The sequence below is a fragment of the Lissotriton helveticus genome, chromosome 3_1 (assembly GCF_964261635.1).
Source record: "Lissotriton helveticus chromosome 3_1, aLisHel1.1, whole genome shotgun sequence".
In the NCBI taxonomy this organism is placed as follows: domain Eukaryota; kingdom Metazoa; phylum Chordata; class Amphibia; order Caudata; family Salamandridae; genus Lissotriton; species Lissotriton helveticus.
In genome coordinates, this window is record NC_136061.1 from 411,806,048 (window position 1) to 411,829,012 (window position 22,965).

The 22,965-nt window shown below is 45.1% G+C and overlaps 1 protein-coding gene across 2 annotated transcripts in view; it reads right to left on the reverse strand.

Moving 5' to 3' along the window:
- The window catches only part of ALS2 (alsin Rho guanine nucleotide exchange factor ALS2), a 1,284,778-nt gene that overhangs the window by 1,224,724 nt on the left and 37,089 nt on the right, over window positions 1–22,965 (reverse strand). Inside the window, exon 2 of one of the 2 annotated variants that reach the window (XM_078680224.1) lies at window positions 3,406–3,523. The exons of the other annotated variant lie outside the window; for it this stretch is intronic. The gene's annotated coding sequence lies outside the window, so the exon portion shown is untranslated. The remainder of the gene's footprint in view (window positions 1–3,405; window positions 3,524–22,965) is intronic. 2 annotated transcript variants of the gene reach the window in all.

Consider the following 22,965-nt stretch of genomic DNA (forward strand, 5'->3'; position numbering starts at 1 on the left):
GGCAAGATACCTTCGGGTGAACGTGCGCTTTACAAATACACGTTATGTTATGTTATTGTCAAACAAACATCGGTGTGAGTTCAGTGGGTCTGGAAGGAACACTATGCTGTGGTATCAGTGTAATAAATGTGCACTGGTTATAATATGAATAATCACAAACCCCCATGAGTTGAACCAAAGTGGAAACAGACTTAGCCTTGAGAAGTTGCTAGCAGCTTGACCAGATAGTCTTCAGGAGTGGGGACTTGCATTGACTTTAATGGAATTATTCATAAGCAACCAAAAGATGAATGAGTGGTTAATCACGCCTGATCGCAGCTGCCTGATTACTACATACCGAGGTAGGTGGCAGTGCACTGCTCTTGCTCCCCTAATTTCCACCCCCTCCCCACAGAAAAAAGGAGAACAGCTTGAGGGGGACTGGGGATGAGAGGGAGAAAGAACAAAATAGGTCTTTTTTTTTGTGGTTTTCCTCATATACCAATCTGGAAATTCCTGAAGGGAAACTAGGCTACTCCTTCCGATTTGGTCAGTCTGTTCCAGTCCTGATATTAAAGACCAATATCGTAGCGGAACGTGCCTGGTCCCTCAGGTTGCCGCTGCTTTCCCAATCCACTCCCGTTCACACCTTAGCTGGCACCCTGTGTTACTTAGGAGGTACGGGAGACCAACAGGGCCAAGGATAAATCATAGGAAGACCTTTCATCTTTCACCTATCTTGCCAAGCCACGAGAAGCGCCCAGATTTTAACAAAACTTGTGGGGTCACATGCCATGTCAGATTTACTAGTAAGAATGATGCGTTTTAGACAGTTCGAAAAAGTAGGAGGGATTGGGTCCTTCCATGCCCTGCATATTTCACGCCTTGCAAGAAGCATAACATAAAAAAAAAATCTTGTGTGGGGATCATTAACACTATAGCCATGACTCAGACCAAAGAGAATAGTTCTAGTGGTAATTTCCAGCTGTGACTAAAGAACATCTTTCAAAAAATCCTGGATCTTGACCCAATAGTCTCTTATCTCGGGGCAGACAGCAAACACGTGTACATCATCTGCAGCCAGGAGTCTACATCTTGGCCAATAGTATTCTAAGTTGGAAAACGTAACTAATTTTTGGGGAGTTATATATGCCCTGTACATAGTATAGAGATGGTTTCGCTTCAATGCGGCGGGCTAGACCGCCGCTTGCAGGATGGTGAAAGAGTCAGTCCACAGGTCTTTCGTGATTTCGCTGTCAGGATTTGATGCATTGTTCCAAAGTTTTTGTAGCTCTGACACTGTGATGTTATCAGCATCTAACATGGCTATATACCAATATGAAATTTGATTTTTCCACCTGCCACTCTTAAAGATTAGATCGAATTTTGGATTGGGATTATTAAGTATGCCGCTGTGCCAACAACAAATATGGGGGGGGCTTTCTCCCTATCCTCTACAAAGCAACTTCAGTGAGCTTGAAGGCTTACTAGGGTGACCTGCAGGCATCGCACAAACCCTCAGGATTAAAAAAGATATTGGGGCCAAATTCAAACGTAAGCCATATTACTTCAATTCTATGATGCAAGGACAACCCCATCTACAGAGACAGCGTTGCATCCTTAGTCCTTGCTGGAAGACACTTAGGCGATTTTGTAAGAAAGCTGCTGGTAGTTACGTAGCCTGAGGGAGACATCAGGGGGAGCTTCTGGTCCTGATCCTCACAAGATGGCAAAGTAGGTAAAAATAAAACACATCAGCCAGCCACAGCGGGGATAAGACTAACAAAATTGTCAAACTCATGATGGATCAGCTGCAGAGCCAGGAAGGGGCAAAGGCCTCGACTGCCAAGGGCATGGCCCCACAGACAACTGACACAGCACTATTGTTCAGGCAATTGAAGTCCCATTAAGGCTTTATAAACTCTGATCCATCAGGTAGGAACAGACGAGATTCCCTTCAATCAGGACCTCGAATATGGTTGAACAAGTTACTGTGGCAGAAGTTAAGGATCCACAAATTGGAAAACGTGACCCTCATTAATGAAGGCAGAACACAGGAGAGTGACGAACTCAACAAAAACTCAATTGACAAGAATTGAAAAAACAGAATGGAGAGCCTGACTGAATAATTTATGTAAGATGGAGTTTCCGGAAGGAGTGGAACGCAACCAGCCTGAAAAGTTCCTATATGACTGGTTTTGCCCGTTTACTGCTCTGCCCTTTGGTCACGCCACCTGTTTTCTTTGCCCTGTTTCCTGCTTTTCGCTGCGCAGCAGTATTGACGGCCACAACTGACACTACAAGCCCCAGGGGGCCTCGCTACAACGCGGCAGGCGCTGCGCAACGCCTCAGCGCCATCGGACGCATAAATTAGCACCAGGGCTCCAGCAGGACACCCGTTTACTGTTCTGTCCTTTGGTCACACCACCTGGTTTCCTTGGCCTGTTTCCTGCTTTTCGCTGCAGCCGCAGCATTGACGGCTGCAACTGACACTACAAATCCCAAGGGGCCTCGGTACAACGCGACAGGAGCCGCGCAATGCCTCAGCGTCATCGGGCGCATAAATTAGCACCAGGGCTCCCGCGGTGCGGGACGCGCGAGGGCGAAGCCCGGGCCAAGGGCATGCCCGTCATCGCCCGGAAGAGGCTGGGCTGGGCCAGGACTCTTGGTTCTTCAGGAGAGTAGGAACACAAGACACTCAGGAGGAGAATACATCTCATAAATACAAGTAACGTTTTCACTATCAGAAGTTTGGCTGTTCATCAATATCAAGTACTAATGTACTAATGTATGGGGGGACTAAATCAGATATTTAATTGTTCCCCATTTCGTGTACCCTTTAAGTTTATTGTTGTCACTTATTAATAAGTATTACCTTGCTCTCGCTTTCTGTTGGTGGGAGCAGAGGAGGTTGTTCGGGATTCAAGGATATTATATATATTTTGGTTAGACTAAAAGGGAAGTAGAAATGGTAAAAAGAATATTGCAGAGTACCCATGAATCAAACCTCCCCCCCCTCCCCCTGGAGATGTGCAGCAAACTCTACTGAGTTATCTCACAGGAGCAATGGGAGCAATAGAAAAACAAATATCATCAGTAGAGAAGTTGTTAGAGGCAGGCACCATTTCCTCTAATACCGAACCTGGAAGGGACACGGTGACCCCAGAGGCCCTAAAGCCGAAGGACTGCTTAAGAAAAAATGGTTGTATTCAAAATATATCAAACAGAATAATATTAAGTGCCTCTGACTCTTTTCACAAACGCACCCAGAAAAAGAAAACGGATCCGGGCAGGCCTAATAACAGTAACGATGAGCTTGAGGGAGGGATCGAGAATATAAAAACGCCCAAGAGATTAGGCACCACCACCCCAAAACAAGTGAAACAGGTGAAAAAAGAACAGGAGTAAGAAAAGACCCCTGCTTACCAACATGCTTCACAGGGGAAGGAGATTGTGGTCCCCAGCACAGAAAGTTTCCCAAAAAAACCCGAGTATCCAATCCACTTTTCCAACAACCGAATATGACAAGCCATCCGGCGAACACCTTAGAAAAAAGAGATAGAAATGGTGTCATCACAGATAAAATTTCAGAGCGTAGGCTTAATTATACCACCTATAACCAGCAGTCTATGTCACAACAAAGTAGTTTATAACCAATTTCACAAAATAGTTACCCCAGTAGTCATTGACATTTAGATCTCCCTCCAGTGGTAACACCGTATACAGTTATCCTGGCAAATGTGCCAAGATTGGGGATCTCAGAAAACGAAACTTGGGAAACACTTAGGAATAAAGCATTACATTTCGTAAGCCTGAAGGTTGTGAAGAACCGGGTTATTTAATACCCAGCGGCGCCAGGGGCACGCCCAAAGCCTTCGGGTTCCACCTGTCTTAGAATACAGAGACACGGAAACTTCTTGGTGGCGTCAAAGATCAAATTTATTGGCTGCAGCCAGTAACAGAAGTCTTAGAAATCATCACGGTATGAGTTCTCAGGAGACTACTCAATTTTACAAAGCAAGTCATCCCTTTTTATGCCAAAAATCACATTCCAGACAAATACCTAACATTTACAAACTGTCCGATCACATGTATCCACACCAGAGGTATCGCATGACGGTAAAACCCACTTTTCAGTTGCCCAGCCCATGATCAATCATCGGTCAAACCCAACATTCTTCTTTAGACAGGCCGAACGAACCCATAATAAAAAAGGCCACAACCCAATCATAAATAGACCATAAAGAAAGGAGCAGAAACAGGTGAGAGTAGGATAAGGCATATTTGTGTGCAATAAAACTTTACGATGTCCTTTGCTCTGATCCTTAATCTTGATCAGCTAAAGGACAGGAACTGGTTTAACAAGGTCAGCTTCAGGCAATAGGGTCAGTTCACTCAGGTCAAACAGGAGTCAGCACGAACTGGAGCTAAGGTGTACATGTCCTTAAAAAGACTAGTTCAGCCACAGTCATCGGCCTATGTGAGGGCAACCACAAAATGGCTGCCATACACAAAATGGAACCCAAGGGTTCAGAACGAAATCCCTAAATACGTAGTGAATCCATCGGTCTAACGTGATGAAAACACTCATACTTGCCGCACTAACTAGTTACGGTTCGCTAATATCAAATTCGTAACGAAACCATGACCTTTATGAAATGGGTTCAGAATTCACGGAACCTCAGTTGGATTAACTGAGCAACTCTTTTGTGAGTTCAAAATGGCCAGGAGAGTGCAGTGGGTTGGCAACTGTAGAAAAACTCTACCAGGGGATTGTATGGTCCTAAACTTCAAAACACCTTTGTTGGTGGAGACCATTCTTTGGAGGGTAGGAAATAATAACAGGGATAAATATAGTCCCTCTGGGTTTTTTCTATCCCCCACCCCTTAGGATAGAGAGAGGTGTTGCTATTAGAAATGAGGAAGCAAGGAAAAACCATAGCTACAACCTCCCGGTTGAGAACCGGTATGCCATGCTCTCTGGACTGGATGAAACAGATTGACTGGATAACCAACAGGTACTCCAACCCCAGAAGGTCATAGTACGTACTACCCCTGTAATACTCTGTATTGATTCTACTCTGAGTCCCAGTCTGCATGGACTATACCCAGAAAATTGCTGTCCTTTAGAACAACAGACCACGATTACAGCTAATACTTCGATCAGTAGCGGGTCTATTGGAAATTCTAGCCTAGAGGTAGTACTGAGTACAAATGGGGCTGTGGTTGTGAATCTAGTTGTGCCCCTCTAACTAGGAGCACCAGGGATGATAGTCAACAGGATGCTAGTACTAACGAAGTACATTTAAAAATTGTGTTTTGGAACATAGAGGGTTTGGGGTCGAAGTTGATAAATCACATATGGTATGACTTGGAAATTCAATATCCTTTGTTTTCAAGAGTCTTGGGCCACAGCCGAAATTCATATTAAGGGTTACAAGACATACTTCACACCAGTTATTCCGTCCACCTCTGGGAGGGCAAGGGGCGGTCTGATAGTATGTATTTCCAACTTGATGAAAATAAGGGAAATTACTTTTGTAAAATCAGAACCTAATATTCAAATAGTAACCCTTAATATGAATAAACAAGATATGTATGTATTGATCAACTTCTATAATAACGTAAAACAGGAACATCTGGCGGTTGTGCTAAAACAACTCAGAAACACTTTATTGGAAATACAGAATCATTGTACTCAAAATGTATTATTTGTCTGGGGGGGATTTTAATCTATCACTGTGTTCAAAAAATGATACATCTACATGCGGCTTACTGATGAGCACAACAGTAACCTATTCCACTTCCCTCACACAACCAATGGTGACTGTTAAATTATTTGTCCTGGAAATGGGGTTTACGAACGACTTGTCTTCGCCACCAATTCCTTTTTCACGGACCTTCAATGGCAAAGGAGCAAGTACAACTATAGATTTTATCTTAACATCAAATTAATATGCTCCTTGCATCTTAAATTTCTGTATGCATAAAAACGTGATTAATGACCATTTACTAATTAGTGTGACACTATCCTGTCATCACTAAACCAGCAGAAGTAAAAGTAAGAGGCAGTATGGGCTAAATAATCTGGAAATTGATCAAATAAACGGCTACTCTTGAAAATGGAATAAAGTAGATCCACAGGAGTTCACAAAAGTAGTGATAGAAAAATCTCTAAATTCAATCATGAAGTGTTTACCCCTAAACTCCACACTCCGAGGTTTTGGAAAACTATGGGGAGATAACCAACGCAATTAGAGAAACTCTGAGGATCCAAATGAAATCGAGGAAAGGCAAGCGAAGAGGGTGGTTCAATCAGAACTGTACCAGAACATATACCAACTTAAAATTAGCCCTACATAAAAAGGAAAGGGATACACTAGAAATTAGACACCTTAGAAAAACCTACATTCAGGCAATTAAATTAAGGAAAACTGAATTAAAAAAAGAAACTTGGGAGGAGCTGCACAAAAGTTGCACTAGTAAGGACAGCACTGCATTCTGTCGAGTGGTTAAATCCCCTTGCATCACAATGACCTAGGATCTCCCGTCAAACGAAATCGCGATAGACGAAAAACTTTGGACGGACCACTTCTCTCATATCTTTGCTCTGGCTACTGAGGAGACTCACCCAATAGTAGACATGGCTAATACCAGCCTTAGTGCCAGTCCGAAAGTCTTCCCTATAACCCTCGACTTTACTCTAACTGAGATTGAGCTCGCCCTTAAGGCCAGTAAAGGGGGTAAGGCACCGGGACCCGATGGGGTGCCCAGTTGATCTTTTCAAATTTAACATGGATTTATGGTCCCCAATACTTACAAGGGTATTGGAGGCCTCCTGTACTGTTGGTCTTATCGATTCATGGTCAGAGTCAATCCTGGTCACAATTTTCAAGGAAGAAGACAGACAGAATCCGGCCTGCTACCGCCCCTTTCTCTATTAGACACTTTGGGCAAAGTGGCAGGCCGTATAGTCCTTAACAGTCTCCAGCAATAGGCTGAGGATAAAAAAGTTCTGTCGGATCTCCAGTTTGAATTCAGGGAAGGATTGAGCACCATAGAACAAGCTCTTAATCTGGCTCTTCTGAGGGGTAAATATGTAAATGCGAAAGGGGGTAAACTGTACATGGCTTACGTCGATTTATCAGCCGCTTTCGAATGCGTGAGCCATGTTAAGCTATGGGGGGCCTTGGAAGAAATGGGCATAGAGATCCCCATACTAACTTCCTAAGGGAGCTCTATAGAAACGCCACGGCCAGGGTGTGGTTCGGTGTAAATGGGGAGTACACGGGTCTGTTTAAAGTAGAGAAGGGGGTAGGCAGGGCTGCGTCCTGGCGCCCTTCCTTTTTACACTCTACACAAACGGATTGGATCAGGCCCTGTTGGAGGGGTGCCAGGATGTACCACTACTGCAGAAGCGCCCAGTTCCAGCATTACTCTATGCGGATGATGCCGTAATCATGGCCCGGACACCGCTGGGGCTACAACGTGCCCTTAACATTTACTATGAATATATGGCAAACATAGATCTAAGAATAAATATTAAGAAAACCTTTGTAATGACCTGCGGAACAGGTAGCAGTAAACAAAAGGATATCTTTATTGAAAATAAAAAGGTGGGGGCTACCAAAACCTATCCCTATTTAGGTGTCCTAATTGACAACAAAGGTTCATGGCGTCAGGCTATTAGAGCTAGGAAACTACAATTTATGCGGACCACGACAGTGTTGGTCAACTTTTCACAGAGGCTGGAGATGCTCCAAATTTATCAGGCCAAGTGTGTCAGCACAGCGACTTACGGGGCAGGAGTTTGGAGACATGTATGTATGTATGTAAGTTGAGAATGCCTTTTTAATGTACTTATTGGCGGTACCACTACCACAAGGCACCTCAACATTCCTGTGCCACACAGAACTTGGAATACCTTTTATCACAGATATAATAAAAATTTAACCAGTCCTTCTATGGCATCGCATTTGGCCATCCCCAAAGACATCATTCAATCGGGAGGTACTAAAAGATCTCTTAGGCCTTGAGAATGCGCTTAAGATTGGTTGGCTCAGTTATGTAAAAAACTTTTTGGTTGATATGGGACTGTCAAATTCTTATAATAATCCCATCGTGCTAGCCCAAACTCCCAGGAAAGTGTTAAAAAATAAATGCATGAGCCGTATGAAGGGGCTGAGGTTTGTAGTAGAAGCTACCAAGCAAACTGTTCAAAATAATTTACTGATGCAGACCAGTCACAGCATTCAACCGTATCTTAGATATATTTTAAGCGGCTACGACAGATTCATACTCATACGGTTGAGGCTAAACATATTTCATCGCTTGGTTAGCTTCTCAAAAATGAACGACTGGGCAAAAAAGCTATCAAACTGCCCATGTGACGAGGTATCACCCCAGTCATCGATGCACGTAGTTCTGTTTTGTAAATATTACAATGAAATCAGGAAAAAATGGCTTAAACCTATCTTAAAAATTTGGGGCAATAGACAGTGTCGACCAGCCTTTCTCGCATTGCAATGCTTAGACGCAGAATGCTTTGCCAGAAATATTGCGCAATTTCTGAAGTCTGTTCTTAGACTTAAAAAACAATATTCACAAATGTTTCCTATTACGAATCTGTTCAGTGCATACATTTTTCTTTTAATCCTCTTAATCACATCCTGTTTGGTTTTGGAGCCTAATATGAATATTTATGAATTTCCCTTTTGCACAGCAACTTTTTAAATTGTAATGTCTAATGAGATTGAAAAATTGTTTTTTAATTACGGTTTCTAAAATGTACTTTTATGGTTTTTCTGTATCATCAAATGAAAACCGAATAAAGAAAATGTTGATTTGATTTGACTGGTTTTGCTCCTGAGTGCCGGTGAAATAACTCTCTACTTGTTTCATTATAGAGAGAGCACATCGTGCCCTGACACATTGACCCCCATTGGGGTCATATCAGTAACGTCTTATAGCCCAGGTATTGAATCATAAGGACCGAGATATGCTGCGCAGGACCTACATGAAGGGAGCAATCGACCATGGCTCTTTCCAAATACTTATCTTCCCGGATTATACCAAGCTCCAGCAGCATGACTAGAAATCGTTTAAATGAGTAAAACAGAGGGAAGGGCCATGCATCTGGATTATAAATTGATGTATGCGGCTAAATTTAAGGTACTCCCCCAATGTACGGCTCAAACGTACGACAACATAGTGGCGGCATGTGACTCGGTGGCTCAGATGAAGGAGATAGGAACAAACAGCAGAAAATAGAACAGGACATAACTTAGAGGATCTTATGGCACTGAACTGAAATGGACAAACCCTCGTGGTCAAAAAGAGGGAGCAAAAAACCAAGATGATGAACTCTTATTCAGATGCACCATCAGATATAGCAGATCAAGAGAAGAGGTCCGGCGGCCCACCTTCCTGCCACTAACATAAAGAAAGGATACCTGGTCTGTCTCCTCCATAAATGGGTGAGTACGAAGGTTGGGAGTCGAGGAGCAGACATGAAATGTAGAAGGCTCTACATCAATCATCAAAAGCAACCATCAAACATAAAAGGTTATGTGGATGGTAAAAATGAAGTAGATGAACAATTAAAGCCTGTCATTCTCCTATGTTGTACCTGGTCTTGGATGACACAGAAGGAATTATATCTAAATGTTAAAGCTTTGGTGCCCTTATAATTACTCCATCGGTTTTTGAGCCAGCACAGACCCTATATCTCTCTTACTTAGAGACTTAATTTCTATGTCCCCTCTCTTTTCTACTCCACTGTTTTTTGCCCTTTTTTGTTTGTTTTCTAGGGTGATTCCACTTCCTCTTACTTTATCCAGCATACAGAAATCACCTGAGGGTCCCTTGGATTGCCCTGTTTAAGGACAAGTACATGGGAATTTCAGTTTCACTGGGGGGTATCTTTGGATACTGGAAAGGGAGGATTCTTGTTCACTGGCTATTCTAGAACCTCCCACAGACTTTTTTAGCAACAGTTAACTCATGTTCTTGAGGTTTAGGTTGAGGGTGATGGGATGTTTCGGGGTGTTTGTCTTTGGCAAAGCATAATTGCATACAGTCACAATCCAGGCAAGCGACCCAAGCGTGACTCACTGAATAACATAATATCCAATGACACACAGTGATGGGGAACTCGACCCTGTCGACTTTCAGTTCTTACATGGCATTTGAACGGCTTACTTTATAAACTTAAAAGAGGCTCAGTTCTCAAAACTGCCAAACAATAATATAACCAAGATATATTCCTTTTACAGGAGACAACCTAATGGCGCCAAATGTCAATTGCTGGCATGATATGGTTTCTCCCAGGTGATTCATGAAGGGTTCAAGGGTTCCACGAGAGTAGCTATAGAAATCCGAAATCACATGCCTCTCCGCCTAGCATGATTATGGCGGTACACTATAAGATGTGTAGAAATCATGGAAACCCTTATCCCTGATAACCATATATGCCCCCACCACTCAACTCGACCTTCTTGGAAACCATTGGTACCCTTCTTGCCCAAATGCTATCTGGAGATTGGATATTGAAAGGAAGACCTTAATGGAGTTGGTTACTGGAGGCTGGACTGAACTGGAACAGCTGCGTCAGCCCAACAGGGACCGACCAACCAGGCAACATTTCTTAATGCAACCATGCATTACAGGCACCAGCTCCAACTGCATAGCAGCTTCAGATACTATTTAGGGGCCCATGGGTGTTTTCCACAAATGCAGAAATGGGCAAAGTGTTGGGTTTATGCATACTTGCTCTGGGTTTTTCAGGCCACTAACGGGTGGTGCATACTCTAGAATTTGGAAAAAAAAATAGGTCAATGCTTCAACACGTGGTGGCTGACTGTCTCAAAATTAAAAATCCATGCTAACACGGAAGAAGAGAACCAGGATATGGCTATAGTGCAGTACCCTTGGACGCTCTGAGAGCCCTTCAAGTCACGATCAGCTTAATAACAGGAAAGATTCATCATCAGCAAGCGTAGGTTGTACCACAGGAAACGCATCATCTGGAATGGGAATCCAGATTCCTCATGATGCAGAGCTTGATCACATATCACAATACAGAGCACATCACATCAGTACTAAAACAGACTCTCTTGGGAAATGCCAGGTCGGTGTGGCTGGCCTCCCAGAAGCTTTTATTGCATGGGGCAATAAAGTTAGTAAAGTGCTCCACGCCACCACAACAAAGATGCACAGGGTCATAAAGCCTAGATGATGGTTTGATAAGCTGCTCCCAGTGGGGGTAATTTCACTATTGTGCAAACATTTGCATCCTATACTAAACTGTATGCACGGAAAACAGACGTCAAACAAGCGGAATTAGAGAGTTTTATGGAAGACCTCCCAGTTAGGAGTCTATTCAGTGAAGTGAGAGATCTCCTGGAGGAAAACATCACAGTCACTGTCGACTGCCGTGCATCAATTACAATCTGGAAAGATCACAGATCCAGTAGTGAATTCTTTAAGAAAATATCATCCAAAATAATTGCCAGTGTCAAGGAAATGATACAGAACTTTGCAGATATAGCGGAATTGCCACCTGATACGCAAATGGCTGAAATAATAGTAAAATATAGATATAGCGTCCAAAAACGTACGATTGTGCAGAACTCAGAGTGGTACTCCCAAGGTCATTACAAATCCTCAGATCTTTGGTAACTTTACTGGTCACATGATTAAATTATCCAAATACAGATTGTACTCTGTGAGCATGGCACAGCAGAATATCGGAAGGGTACTGTGCCTCGCAATCCCTTGGATTGGGGTAGGTACCTTGCTCGGAATATATTTCACTGTATACTGGGCTATTGCATGGCAGAAAACTATCCAACAACAAATAGATAGATGCAACATTTTGGTCCGCTTTTCCCCGGTCCTTAAGGGTAAAATACACATAGTCAAGATGGTGGCTCGGCTTTGATTGCTTGATCAGCTTCAAAAATCCTATTCAAGATCTCACATAACGTCTTTGCAGGACTTGCCCCCTGATAATAAGTTTCTTGTGCATTCAGGGGACTCCCTGAATAGCCATAGTAAAATGCCTTAAATACCCAGGATGCCACATTGGTGGCAGCAGCGCGCGCTCTAGGGGCACTGGAATGGTTCTACGATGTACCTCAAACATTCGGTCTACAATGTATAGAGCTCGCTCTAACTCGAAATATCTTTGCACACAAGGAGCAGATATATCTCCAAGTGTCAGGAACTTCAATGGGTGCCATGTTTGCGCCGAGTCTGGCCTTCATTTATGTGGCCAGTTCAAGGAGAACGTGGTACACCATGTCTCGAACCCCTTTAGGGAGAATATTACTCTCTGGTAAGGTTCATAGAAGATGTCCTCTGTATATGGGCTGGATCAGAGGACAGGCTCTTGGAATTTCTTTTGTGGCTTAATGCACAAGTTGAGTGCCTGCGGTTCACTTGGAGTATAAGCAAAGATACTGCTGTGTATTTGGATGTTGACATTGTAGCTGAAGATAATGGACTGGTGACAACTGTGCACCAGAAACCCACTGACCGGAACTCTCTGCTACACTAGCAGTCTTTTCATCCCAGAGCCCTCCGTGATAATTTTCCAGTGGGGCAATTTTTTAGATATCGGAGGAATTGCTCATCGACTGGATCATTTATGGAGCACTTCAATGACATAGTTGAGAAATTGAAAAAAAACAGAGGGTACCCTGATAATGTGATTAAAAGGGCCCGTAAGCGTGCCCAGAATACACCGTGTGAAGCATTATTAGAACAGGTGGATAAACCAAAAAAACAGTGTATGCCGGTAGTAACAACCTTTGATCCCCTGTCTACTCAAATTAGACAAGTTATACAGAAAGATTGGTCCTTGTTGGATACTGTGGGGAACAAAATGCCACCCCACAGATTTGCCTTCAGAAGAGCTCCGAATCTGAAGGATAAATTAGTTCATACACGCCTTGGACAAGAAAAGAGAGAATCAAACTTACCGGCTGGTCATTACCGCTGTGGTGGATGTTCGGTATGCGGACTCACTGAAGCAACTAAAAGTGTCCAACTTGTTAACACCTTCAATGCTATGGAGATTGTTCTCCTACGCTGAAGATCCTGATTTCCCATTATTCATGACAAGGTCAGCTCGTCATAAGCACACGTTCAGTGTACTGCATGACGAGCTGACCTTGTCATTAGCATCCAAGAGGTTAAGAGGGAAAACATGGCACCTCAACAAGTTCAGTAATTGCAACACCACACATGTTATCTATAGGATTACGTATGTCTGTGGGTTGCATTACATAGGCCTCACAACTCGGAAAGTTAAAGTGAGCATTTAAGCACTCTGAAGTCAGGAAAATTAACCACACACCTGGTTCAACACTTCCGTGAATCTAAACATGATCTCAGGGATCTAAGATGGACAGTGTTGGAACGTGTTGGGGGAGAGAAATGTAATATAGATGATATCCTGGCTATGAAGGAGGCGAAATGGATCTTTACCGAGAGAGTGGATCATCATGGGAAAAATGATTCCATTGAATGGAATAGAATAGGTCTCTGATCCGGTTTGTCATCTTTAAGGCAATTCTTACCTTATATTTTACATTCAGACAAAATCAGGTACATCACCTTGGTAGGGATGTCGTTCCATATAAAAAAAACTGTTGATTAATTCTCTTTTTTAAAGAATTGTTTTAAAAAAAGTTTTTGGGAAAAAGATTGTTGAGCAACTCTCTGTGGAAGCCCTTATTATTGAGGAACATGGTGGGTTTCAATACACTATTCGTGAATTTTGGAGTGCAATGTAAACAATGATTTGAGCATAGTAGAAATGATGCCAGGAGCAATAAAGATATAAAAAAGGACTCCGTCCTAAGATGGCCGCTGCACCTACAGGGGTGGTGGAAGCCCTTATTATTGAGGAACGTGGTGGGTTTCAATACACTATTCGTGAATTCTGGAGTGTTATGTGAATAATGATTTGAGCACAGGCGAAATGGTGTTAGAAGCAACAAAAATGCTCCGTTCCGGGGAGGAGCCAAGATGGCGATCGGAACAGTCGCATGAACGCTTCGCTCTGAGGTCCCTTCCTCCCCGCACGCCTATCCTGTTGATACTCCTGAGCAAGGCTTTTTGATTTACGTTGTTAAGGAGAAGCGCTCACTTACCATCTATTTTTGGGGCTCCACCGTGCAGTGGATCCGAAGACCTGCCCTCGTCTGCTTGCCGGCCTTCGTGGCGCTGACGCCGGGGCCTCGAGTGCAGAGGTTGCCCGGCAGTGTTCGTAGTGTTGGCGGCCCTGGTTTGGATGAGAAACCGGTCAGTGGGAGCCTGAGAGCGACGAGCCGGGAGAGTTGGTGCTGACCCACTCCCAATAGTGGGTTGCCCCGTATGCCCGAGCTGTCGACGAGCCGGAGAGAAGCCGTGTCGCCCGGTTCCCCTTGGGTGTGATGCCTGCCCATGTTAATAGTCCCGTCCGGGAACCGGTGGTTGGCTCCCGAAGAGCTGCAGGGAGCGCACCCGGCCTTTCGGTGACTCTCCTTTCCGCACCAGGCGTCGACTGCCGACGATCAGCCGTGAGACCTGTTGCCTCTGGTGGTCGGACTGAACTCGGAGGTGGAGGGGAAGTGGCGGAGAACGAAGTGGCTAAGATGGCGGATGGCGCCTCGGAGTGCACCCCTCCCGGGTACGGAGACACCGCTGAATTTGAGAACCCCGGACTTCGGCTACATGGGGAGACGCTAACGCGTAGTCACGTGCTGGTTGCACTGGGTAACCTGCGGATTGCTCTGCTCCGGAACTCCCAGGACTTGGAAGTACGGATCGCTGCCATTGCTGATCCGCCATTTTGTGGCGTAGTGGCTTTCCCCCGAGTTGGTGCCGCTGAATCTCCTTCGGTCGCTGTGCCAGGTTCCCCGGATGAGTCTACAGTTTTGAGGGTGCGAATGGATCTGGTTCCTGTGCTGCGGTGCTTCCCGCATTCTGTGCTTTCCTTTCCGTGCTTGGCAGACCTGTTTTTGGACTTGGACTTGTTGGTGGTCGGAGTATTGTTGCATTCTGGCCGCCGCCGTGCATCGTCGGTTGTTTCTTGGTGGCTGGGACGATGTTGTGCGACGGCGCTGCCTGCTTCGCCTGGAAGGATTGAACTTTTTGTATCGACCTGTCTCCTGACTGCGAGGCTGTTTAGCAGTTCTACTATTCACAGAAGTGGCCAGGGGTGACCTTGCTTGGGTCTTGGAGGGACTTCTTGCTGGTTAATGGTGACTCAAGGACAAGTCTTGTGGGGCCGTTACTGATTGCATTTTGTGCGCTCGCTGATCTTTGTACTTTCTATGGCCTCTGTCTCTACAATTTTAGTTGCGGGGGTGGGGGGGGACCGGGTATCTGAATCGCCGGCTCATCTCCTCATTCTTTTTCTTTATTGTCTTCTTCTTTCTCTCTTTATTTCCTTTCTTTAGGGTGACTCTGGGGCGACAGGCACGCTGTTAGTGGGGTAGGCCATAGCCATTACGGTGATGTAGGGTGGCAGGTGTTGGGGGGGTTTTATTATTTTAGTTTGTTTTGTTCTATGGTCCTTTTCTCTTTTTCTTCCCCAGGGGGTTGGCTATATCTTCTTCTTACATCCTTTTTCTGTTAGGCATCTGCACGTGTCTCTTCTTTCTGTCTTGTACGGGTGGGTTTTTCACACGATGTTTTTGCTCAATTGCTAGCCATTGTTTGATCTTTACTCCTGGCCTGCCTCCGGCGGGCGTAGGGTGTTTTCGGTCTTATTGCTTATCATCGATTTTTGATTGCATAGAGGGGTACACCTCTCCCGTCTCTTCTTGTTTATTGTGTAGTGTGATGCCTCTGTTGATATAGCCGCTGCCTCCTTCTCAATATTATAAAAATGAAACCTCTTTTATCCTTGTGTTTCGCTGTGCTGCGACCACGTACTGAGACTATAACGTGATTCCTCCGTTTACCGTACACATTTACAATGCTCCTGTCTTTATCTTCTGACTTTGCGGCCGGCCCCTGTGGTTGTAGGCCTGCGCCTGTATTGCTCTGCTTGATTCAATAAAGGTTTACAAAAAAAAAATGCTCTGTTCCAAGATGGCCGCGCTTCTACAGGGTTTGGCAGGTCATGACGAGTAAGCACGTGACACCGGGCACCATTAAAAGCACAGTAGCGCTACTATCGGGCGTTCGTGCTGGAAGATATAATGCAGAGAAAACTCCTTAGCGCTGTAAGAGGGTTCCAAGAGGGCACATGAGACAGGAGCGCTGGGTGTGAACACACTAAGAGGGCGGTAGTGTCAGGGGCTCTGAAATGTTATTAACTGGGAGTGCTGCTAATACGAATTGAGGATTTAAAACTAGTGTCAGAGCAAGTTGGAGATTTCAAACTCAACACAGAAGGCGGACTTGTGAGCACTCGGAGCTTTGAGCAGTATAGGAGCACTTTAATTGGCAGGTTCTGCTCATATGACGCGGCGAATACAAAGTTGATCTTGGTAACTGATAGAAGCGCTAGCCGGCAGTGTGAATTTTGAAACCAGTCAGTGAGCACTATGAGCAGTGAGCAGCAGGCGTGCAACACCCATTGGGCTCACAGGGCTTCAGCCCCCCCACCCTTCGTGCCTGTCAGCCCGGGATCACACAGCTTCGCGGGCTGGCGAGCATGTAATTGCAGCCGCACCCGAGTACTTAACAGGTCTTTAAAAGACCATTTAGTTGTAAATGAGGCTTTTGTTGTGTGGTCACCCAATCTCACAGCCACTTTGTCTGTGGTTGGAAGAATTAGCCCCCTCCGAAATATTCTCAGCCTCCCCCCCCTCCCCCCCCCGAAATTTGGATCTAGTTGCCCGCCTGGTGAGCAGTATGGGATAACTGGCAGGAGTTGCTCATATATTGCGACAAATACGAGGGTGATCTTAGTAATTCACAGAAGAGCTAGCTGGGAGTGCAAAGTTGGAAACCAGTTAGGAATCTGTGAGCATGAATGGATACCGTGTAATAAAACAAGGAGTGGACATATGTAATGTGACTTTATGATGATGTATGATGCCTTATGAAAAAATTGTTGTATGTGAATTTCAAACGGACTGACATTTGCGGTCTGTAAGGTGGAATGCAACCAGGTGGCTCATGTTCCTTTAATGATGGTGGTTGCTGGTAGGCTGGACAATAGCAGCCATTAGGTGAATGTAAGGTGGGGAGAAATGGGTGCTTTTACTCCCATTCTACATAGAGTTGGTTCATGATCGGTACGTTCCTTTTATTTTCATCAATAACCACAGATTGGGTGTGGATAATGGACTGAGGTGAAGATTGAATCCCCAACAGCCTTGACGAAGTTGCCAAGAGAATATGGCAACGAAACATTTTGGCCGTTTGCAGTTAAAAGTGGGCAGTGACATGCCTGCTTTTTAAACTGAGGACGCTCACAACAATTATTAATGGACGTGCTGTATGTGAGTGATACCTCATTTTGAACTTGAGAACAGTCTTCTCTGTGCACGGTTGGGGTTGAGAAAATACAGAGAGAGCTACAGAATTTCAGTGTTTCTGTCAGACACTTATTTATGTTGTTTGACTTTTTCACCACTAAAGAATTCTCACACACACCTCTCTTGCTTACCTTACTTTTTTGTTGTGGCTAGAAAGTGACCGATGATGATAACATGGGCATACTGGCGAGTACCATCCAGCAGCCCTGTGGGTTTGCGCACGTGAGGTGCTTTCTAACCCTTTCACACATTTTTGCTAAATTTATCTCATCTTTTGAGTTGTGTATACACATTAATTTTGACCAGGGTGGGATGTGTATTTGATGTGGTTATTGATGAAAATAGTTTTTTTTAAATTGAGCAGTAACGATTAATTAGTTCATGGATTGCAAACCGGAACTGTACTGGGAGTTTTTTTTTGAGAGGCACTAAACATCCCCCAGGAGTCTTGAAAAGAATTGTGATTTACTGCTCTCCGGGTCAGACCTAATATTGTTTACAATCCAATAAAGTGGGGCAAGGTGGGAGAAAGCTTTACAACCCATGCGAGCTAGTTTGAAGCGCGGGATGAGAAGGAGAGCTTTGGAACCGGATCGAAGGGGCCTAGATGGAACATATCTGACTAACTTATCTGCCAGATAGCCGGGGTCCATGTTGTTTAGGGATTTGTAAACCATACAACAGATCTTGAATTTAATTCTCCTTCGCACCGGTAGGCAGTGTAATTTTTGGAGTAAAGGGAGGGAGGCAGTTCTGGGAGGGGCATTGGTCACCAAGCGGCCCGCCGTATTCTAGACTACTTTTTACAATTTGGTTACGGAGGTTTCCTTGGCTGAAATCAGCAAAGCATTGCAGTAGTCCTGGCGGCTTAGGATCAAGGCCTGGATCAAGGTTTTCCGTGTAGAGAGGTGAAGACCCTTCGAAGGAGGCAGAGTGCGTGATATCAGGCCCCGGCCGTAGTGGTAGCATGCTCCTCCAGAGTTCGTTTATGGTCTATCTGCATCCCTAGGTTCTTCACCACCAGTTATGGGGATGGGGCAGATCCTAATTTCTCTGGCCACCAACTAGGGAACCATCTCGCTGCAGCTTCTCCAAACAGCATTATTTCAGATTTTTATGCGTTAAGCTGCAGGAAGTTTTCTCTCATCTAGAGCGCAAAGCCTTTCATACCCTCTGGGAAGGCGGTCTGAATGTTGGGGTTAGATTTATCAAAGGATTGGGTGTCATCGGCGTAGGAGATCAGGATAAAACCTAATTTCCTCAGTAGCCCAGCCAAGGGGGTAACATAGATGTTGAATAACGTAGGGCTCAAACAGGAGCCCTGAGGTAACCCCTTGGAAACTTTTGTGGTCTGTGAGCGAAAAGGGCCCAGATTAATGGTCTGGGTTCTATTGGTTAGGAAATTGGCCATCCATTTTAAGGCAATCCCTTGGATGCCTATGTCCCCAAGTCTCCTGAGTAGGATCTGGTGGGAGATGGCATCGAATGCTACAGACCGGTAAAGCAGCACCAAGAGCACTGTCTGACCATTGTCAGCTAGCATTCAGATGTTATCAGTAACTGCCACCAACGGTGACTCAGTACTCTGTCTGGGTCGGAATCCCGATTCTGACGATCGATTCGAGGATTCGACAAACTCAGACAAGTGCTTGTTGATGTGCATCTCCAGCAGTTTGCTATGTAGGGGGAGCAAGGAGATAGGGCGGTAGCTAGAAACATCTTCCGGGGGGCTTTAGGGGTTTTCCTGATAGGGATGATCTGTGCAGCCTTCCACTCAAGAGGGAGACTGCCTCCCTTCATGGAACTATTAAGAATGGAGCAGATGGGAGCATCGAGTATCTTAGATAGCAGAGTGGTGGTTTTAGCAGGGATACGGTCAAGTGGGGACCCAGATTTAAATACAATCTCCATCGATCTTCACCAGACCTGTGGGCATCAAGGACACCCAAAGTAATCTCCCTTGGAGTGAAGGAGTCACTGGCATGCATCTGCCAGCAGCGAAACGAAGTGGACCAGTCTGCAGCTCCTGACATCCCACACACTTCAAAAGACTCAGCTACACAGGTGGTGGTTCTGCAACTCCCTCGAGGCCTGACCTGTCTTCTCTGAAATTATGAGGCCAGTATCCCTTGTCAGAACCACTGGGACTGATCCACTGTGCACCATGTCGACTTGCAGTTGCCAAAGCTTGTTGGCTCCGGACCCCAGAGATCTTCAGGCTACAAGAAGCTCCAGCATCTCTTCCTGCCAAGTATGGCGCCCTCATGGCATTCTCGGCACTGTGGGCCTTCCTTCTTAGTGAGCTAGTGAAGTCCTCTTGCGACTCCTGTGCCTTCTGCCTGTGGGACCTCCTCGGGGTCTTTTCCTGCTTCAGTGGCCTTCCCTGCTTGTTCGGGCCTGCTCTGAATCGCCTACTTGTGGGGAGTCCCTTGGATCTTGCTGGTCCCAACGTTGCTCCTTCTTCATTCTCCACACCAGTTGCAGCTACCAAGGCTTGTTGGTGCTCCCGCCAACACCGACCCCCTGAGCATCAACATCCAACGTGCGATAGCTCGTGCACGGCTCCTGTTTTCCTCAGGGGCGCCTGGTCCTCACAGCGGCAAGCAATAAGGTCACCGTCAACTTGTCTGAACCGACCGACATAGGTGGGCATTGCTCTTCGTGTCTCCGGGTCACTCTTGAGTGGCACAGACTCTATCCCCTCTGCTTGTAGGTTTTTCACTTCCAGAATCCATCCTTGGATTCCACCGGACTTCTTCACCTTCTTCTCCAAAGGCACTTTTCTCCAAGTCGTCAATTGTCGTCTACGGAGGTTTCGGATGCCTCTTCACCCCAATGCACCTGGCTTCCCTGGTGTAGGTAACCTGGCCTCCGAAACATCCACAGGTGGAGTGTGTCTCCAACCTTCAATCCTCCAAGGGAACTCTTCAGGGTCCTCTGGGTAGGATCCTGCTTCTGCAAAACTGCAACTGTGACATCTCTATTGACTTCTATTGGGCACGCGCTGTGTTTCCACTCTGCACACAGTCTATGTGGGGTTCCTGGGTACTTATCTTGGGTGGTTCCTTGGGTCTCTGGCTCCACTGGGTATTCTGGTCAAAGTGCCGTCCTCCTTTGCAGTTCCCAATTCACTTTCTTAGTATATGGCTTGGTCTCCCCCTGGAGACCACTGTATTTTGTGCTATTTATCTGCCTCTGGAGCCCACTGTATTTTGTGCTACTTACCTTATTGCAATTGATTTATTATTGTGTATTTGTGTTGATATGTCGGAGTTGGAGATATACCAATGTATTAGTGAGTGTTGTGTAATAAATAGTATTACTATATATACACTGTGTGGTTCTTTTCTGTTTAACCTACACTACATGATTAAACTGGCAAAAAAAGCTGCTTGACACTCCTTCAAGATAAGCCTGAATGAAGGCTGTTCTCCACAGCTAACACTGAGAGCTTTTTATGGGTATCAAAGACCATTAAAATCACCATAAGGGTTGCTTGGATTAGTACAAGGTGCAACACTTAAATAAGTGTGTACCATATACTAAGTTAGCCTCATACAATGCACAATATAATAATTTGGTTCAAGGAAATATTTTAATCTTCTCTCACAACTTAATGTTTCTTTAAAGGAGAAGTGAAGTAGATTTTGTGGAATGCAGGAGTGAAGAGAGGCAGAGTATTGTGATTTGGGGGCAAGTGGACAGGAGCGGTGGTGGATGGAAAGAGAGCAAGGAGAGGAGGCTCTGTAATTGAATGGACAGACAGGTGAAGCTGAGCAGAGCATATAGTGACGGTGGAAAAAGAGGGGAAACTGAGCATTTCATGGATTTTGGGACAGGCAAGGAAAGACAGGCTGCATGTAAAGTTTTAATGGAAAGACAAAGTACGAAACAAATGAAGGTACGTATTGAGAAGGAGTGAGAGGTGTGACAAAGCGGCTGACTCCGGAGCATGGGGCTCAATGTACGATCCCCAGCGCTGGCAGCAGCTCAGCTCAGCATAATGAGACTCTGGGCAATAGCTCACTACTTATTCTGCATGACAGCCCCCAGCGCCTTGAAACCTCGAAGGGTGATTTGTTCACGCTTTGCAAATATGGATTATTTTATCATTAAGGAGTGACACACTGTTCGCAATGAATGGAGGAAAACAGAGAGAAGACAAGGAGACAACGCTGCCAAGTAGCCACATGTCATGCATGACACCTTCATCCAATTCCTTCTTTTTAGTCAAAAGCGCCTTACAAATATGCAGTAAATGGGACACCAGCAGTGTACAGCACGCTACCACCAAAGACAGTCTACTATGGGAACAATAATATTATCATTTTAGAACACCAGCAGGGAGTCAGACCATAGAGTCATGACACTTCTTAACCATCCATTCACAGAACCCTGCACAAAGTAGTCTTCCTTCCTTAATGGAACGCTATTTGGAGCTTTTCAGAGCCAACGCGATATGGCCTTTGAGAGTGCCATTGTTTTGGGATGACCGAGTAAAAGTGTGGCAGTAGCTGTGCCTGAAAATCGCTACGATCCATGCGGGACACAGTGATAGACTGAGCTGAAACAATTCTGAAGTCGGCTTCATCTACACTTAAATAATTTGATACATTCTAATGCTGATCCAGTTTCCCGTTCCAACACTCTCTCAAAGACCACTATTAGTGGTCCACTGCACCATTTGCAACAGGCAGGTTAAGGTGAGTTAACGATGTCAAATGAACATCGTCCATTCGTGAGTAGATGACTAATCGATGGAAGAAAGGTGGGAGAAAAGTTTGAGGGCCTGTAATGAATTACAGGAAACAAGGAGTAGAGACAGAGAGCTTCCAGTGAATGGAGAGACAAGAGAAGGAGTGGCAGATGGCCTTAAATAAAAGAAGGGAAATTGTGAGAGGACAGGGGAGCTGAAGAGTAAAAAATAAAGCAGATGCAGGGAGAGCAACAGGAAATAAAAAGTATGCAAGAACTCAAGTGCGTGGCGAGAAAGAGATAATCTGGTCAATTGGGGCCAAGTGGTGAGAGAAGGACTGACACAGTATTTGATAAATGGCGAGGCAGCACATGAAGTTGCAGCATTCACCCTTTATTTTGTTGCACTGAAGGTCCAAACAGATAAGTCCCCAAGCACTCAGCCTACCCATGGATGTGCCTCCTATATGTGAGACCAACCCCTTTAAACTGTAGAGATTGCCTGCCTAATATGACACTTTTTACAGGAAAAATGGTTGGATGAGTGCACAGATGGGTCATATACGCTTTGAGAATGGGGGTCTGAGAGCCCTTCGGCTTAAGTTAGGCATCCAAGTAGGAGGATGAAGGAGTACAGTTGTGTATATGTCCAGCATTCATGTGCTCATTTAGTAATGGCACACCAAGTGCATTCCCAAGTGCCCTCTCAAACACACTAGATAGATCGTCCATAACATCGAAGCACCAGGCCCTGCAACTAACCCTCTGCCATGCACGGCCTTCGTCTGAGCGCGGCGGAGGAGGAAGG